Raw genomic sequence first — 4498 nt, 5'->3', positions numbered from 1 at the left:
GGTGTTTATAAGCTCTTTATAAACCAGCAATTAGGGGCGCCTGGGTGGCTCAGTCATTAAGTGTCTGCCTTCGGCTCAGGTCATGATCACAGGGTCCTGGGATCAAGCCCCGCATCGGGCTCTCTGCTGGGCGGGAAGCCTGCTTCTCCCTCTCCCACTCCCCCTGCTTGTGTTCCCTCTCTCGCTGTGTCTCTCTCTGTCAAATAAATAAATAAAATCTTTAAAAAAATAAAAAATAAACCAGCAATTATTCCAACCTGCTAATTTTACATCCTCCACAGAAATAAGAGAGCACAAGAAAGACAGAAACTTCTCAATAAACTCTTGCTGCATGTCTAATCTTGGCTAAGGGTTTTTTGTGGCATCGTCAAAGAGTGCTGCTTTCTGAGATCTTCTTGTACTCAGTCTAATAATTTGTTTATTTAGCTCAAGTCTGGAATCCTAACAAAGGGCTTTTGGCATTTCCCGAGAGTGTAAGTGGAGCTTGGTAAAGTGTTAACTTTTATTGGACGTTCATCATGCTATAAAACCAAACCTTCCAGCTGGAGACAAACTCAGAAACCAAAATGGCAGCTCAGGATCCCTCCTGGTCTTTCTGACTTTTTCAAATGGTGTGCTTTAAAGTCAACCCATTGTTTGCTTCACTTGGGAATCTGTTATGGGCATTTCTATTAAGCAAGTTAAGCCTGTGTTTATTTACTCATCCATTCGTTCCTGAGACTCAGGATTCCATTAAGCCAATTTCTGTTACAAAACATAAATCTGTACTTGTCAAATAATCCTCAAACACCTTACAGAGCTAATAATTTTTCATATATTTATGAGCTGCACAGCAAAGATTTCTGTTAAGCTGCTTGACAAGGAACAATAGAGTGTACAGGTCCAAAGAACATTCTGTTGAAACAAATGTTGTCAAGACATCAATACTTTCATAGCATTTTTCATAACGGACTTTCACACCTGCTCATTTCCCTAATTATCCCGGAGACTTTTACACTCAGAGAGAATGAAGACGGAATTGTGGGTTTGTTTTTTTTTTAAGATCAGTAATTTGAAAAATTAGCTGCTATATAAAGAAAAATACATGCTCAGGCACAGTCGTTGCTAAAAATATAATCTTGAGATAGATGCTCACAGACAGAGACACTAAGTTGTTATGGCAACTATGATTATAATTACGAAGCTGGAGGGTTTTTCCCGTTCATTACTGTGTTGAGATGTGGTGGTTTAAATGACAGTGTCCTTTGTAATGTCCCCATCTCATTACTACATAATTACCCATTTCATATTTAATTTTCAACATGTTTGTTCTTACTCCTAGGCTCTGTAGATTCGGCATCTTCTGATAGAGCCTTATTCTTAGTTCATGGATCCCCCTGCAACCCAGATCCCTTCTTCACTAGTGCCTCTGCTACTGATTTCATTTTCATTTCAACCTGGGGAAACTGGCTTTGGCTTGAGAGATTCCATTTGTAAACATAAAATGCTGTTGTGAAACTGTTAAGAAACCAACCCCATGGACACCTGGGGAGACACCGGACTCAGAATAGCCAGGCGCTGCTCACCAGCCCCAGAGAGCCAGCATTTCCTGGTCACCTACTATGTGCAAGACAACTAGCAGATATGACTGCATCTAAGTTTTATGCTGGTTTTTGTCTGTTTGCACCCGGTCCAATCTCCATCCCTCTCAGCCCTCAGCATCCTGGAGGTTGACCCTCATGGGCTGAGTATCCCCGCCCTCTGGTTTCTGATGGGCTATGATCAATGGAAGGTGCCGGCAGGAGAGAGGAGAGAGAGAGATCTGGGTACTTCGTCCCTTTTCCTACAACCCTTCCCCATCCCTCCCTACTTTGGCCCCAGGGGTCCTGGGGTGGCTGCATCTTTTTTGCTGCCTTGAAGCCCCCCTCCTCAGCTCCAGTTTTTGCAGGCTAGTGGGTGGTGTTAACCTTAAAAAATAAAACTGACAGTTATGTCACCAACCAAAGGTAGGTTTATTCAGGAATAGCAGAGAGTTGCAACCTGGAATCAGCTATGGCAAAAGCACAGGCAAGTCCAGAGAACAAAGGAGAGGAACACTCTTTTATAGAGGAAAGGGGGATGTTGGGAGAGCTGTTATTTTTTTTTTTTTTTTAAGATTTTATTTATTTATTTCAAAGAGAGAGAGAGAGCACGAGCAGGGGAAGAGGGAGAAGCAGGCTCCCCCCCGAGCAGGGAGCCCGATGCGGGGCTCGATCCCAGGACCCTGGGATCATGACCTGAGCCCGAGGCAGACACTTAACCAACTGAGCCACCCAGGCGCCCCGGGAGAGCTGTTATAAACAAAATGTCCATTGGGGTTTTGAATTAGGGTGGCTTTTCATTGGCTGATTTGTGGCCATCTCTCATTGGTTGGGCTGTTGCCACAGGAGAAGGAAAAACTTTCTTCCTCCTGCTGGGTAACAAAGTAGTACCCACCTGGCAAGGTCTGTCTCTTCCTTTTGGATTTGCAGCTGAGGACAAGTGGTGGGGCGTGAGTGCTCCCCCAGTCAGCCCCCAACTCCATTTTAGGGAGGACTCCCTTTACTAATATTCACAGCAGTAATGACTTCCTGCAGGCTTAAGCCTGATGTCACTAGTCTCTGGTGCCTCGGTATCCCATTTTTGTCTCCTCAATCCCGCCCATGCATCCAGGCTTCATTCAAGTCACTTCATCTGTGTGTGCCTCTGTTCCTGCTGGGTCCCTGACTGACACAATCCTCCCCAGGCCTCGTGAGGGGAGAATGACTCTCCTCCATCCTGCAGCAGAGGGAACCAGAAATAGTCCAATCATTTGCTGATAGTTACCCCCTTAACAAGTGATTGAATCGGGAATTTAAGCTCCAACTGTCCAGCTGCAAAATCTCTGCCTCCAGTATGCCCTTCACAATCTCAGGGCCAAGGAAATCCTGGCCCACCACATGGTCCAAGAAGCACTCAGCCGAGTGTGGAGTAAGAGTGTAGCACAAGCCCCAGGTGCTGGTCATGAGGGGCTCTAGTGGGGGTGGCTTTCACCCAGCAAATCTCTAGCTCTCTAGCCCTTCCTTCCAATGGGATTGCTTAAGATCTAGGTTCCTCAAATTCAGAAATTCTGGAGCTGCTCCTGTGGTCACTTAATGCATGAAGAGAAGGAGAGCAATCTTTTCATTTGCATGAAGAGAAGCTCAATGCAAAAGGCCAAGAAGCTAAGCCTAGGAAGAAACTGCCCTGTCCCCCAGCCCACCACTACCATGTTCATGGGGCTGCCACACTCTGGCCCAGAATCAGAAGAAAGGGTTTAGAAAGCCTGAAGCTCAGGCCTTCCCCTGTCTCTCCCCGCTGTCAGGGTGCAGGGCTGTCTAAAACACCAATCCCAAATGCAGTTGGTCCACAAACTCGGGGAGGCCCTAGGGATGGAAAAGTCAACCTATACCTACCTGTAGCCTGTTCTCAGGCAACCAAACCCCAAACCAGGAGTCTCACTGCAGTTTCTGTAGGAGAACATCCCCTCATCTCCCCACATCACTGAGCTTGATAGCATAGAGACTAAAAATATAATAAGAAAGTAATGTGAATTTAGCAAGTTAAAAAATTTAATTCCTAGAAAAAATAAAAAATGCCAAAGTTGACACAAGAGAGAACCCAAACAAGAGAGAACCCAAAGTTAAAATGGGAGTCAACTAGTCTTTATAAAGTAGTTCCAGTGGGTTTACAAATGAATTTGCCAAATTTTTTAAAAAGCCCAAATTCCCATCTTACGAAAGTTTTATTCTGGGAAACAAAAAAAGTGAAAGCTACTTAAATCGTTTTATGTGGCTAATGTAATCTTGATTCTAAAATCAGAGAGTGGCAACATAAGACTATAATGGGCTCATTTCATTATGAACATAATGAACAAAAAATCCTTAAGTCAAATATTAGCTAATTGAATCCAATAGTTTATTTTTATATATGGTACAAGGAAGACAGTCTTGTTTTAGGAACACAAGGATAGTTCAACAGAAGAAAAAAAAATCTATGTAATTCATCACATCAACAGACTAAAAGACAAAAATTATATGATTATATGAATCAATGAATTGTCAATGAAGTATCTGAATCAGAAAAGCATTTGTTAAAATTCAACACCCATTTAGGGAAGAAACCCTTAGCAAACTACAAATAAAAGGGAAGTTTCTTATCTTGATAAAGGCTATATACCAAAAATCCACAGCAAACATGATAAGTAATGGAGTCAAGTTAGATGCATTCTCTTTAAGACTGGATTCAAGGCCAGATGTCCACCATCATTGTAATTACTTCCTATGGTTCTAGAAGCTGTAGGCAATGCTACAGGGAAAGAAAAGGACAGGAAATGTGTACATTTAAGAAGGAAAGAGAAAAAAATCTTTATTATTAGAGATTAATAATCTTATCATTTCTCCAGGAAAGACCATTAGAATCATCAGACAAAATAAAACATAGTTTTGCAAGATAGAATAATAAAAGATAAATTTTTTAAAAA

At 42.6% G+C, this 4498-nt stretch overlaps 1 long non-coding RNA gene across 1 annotated transcript; it reads right to left on the bottom strand.

Annotated features, from left to right (window-relative positions):
• Positions 1 to 2644: 2644 nt before the first annotated feature.
• On the bottom strand, positions 2645 to 4215 carry LOC145722017 (uncharacterized). The gene is made up of 3 exons (XR_014146052.1): positions 4195 to 4215; positions 3432 to 3540; positions 2645 to 2775 (listed from the first exon to the last, which is right to left on the bottom strand). It is a non-coding gene; the product is annotated as an uncharacterized LOC145722017 (long non-coding RNA).
• Positions 4216 to 4498: the final 283 nt, after the last annotated feature.

Source organism: Leptonychotes weddellii, chromosome 6 (genome assembly GCF_054177405.1).
Source record: "Leptonychotes weddellii isolate Sample4059 chromosome 6, ASM5417740v2, whole genome shotgun sequence".
NCBI classification, from domain to species: domain Eukaryota; kingdom Metazoa; phylum Chordata; class Mammalia; order Carnivora; family Phocidae; genus Leptonychotes; species Leptonychotes weddellii.
The sequence above is the reverse complement of the archived record's forward strand: the minus strand, read 5'-3'. Positions and strand labels throughout refer to the sequence as shown.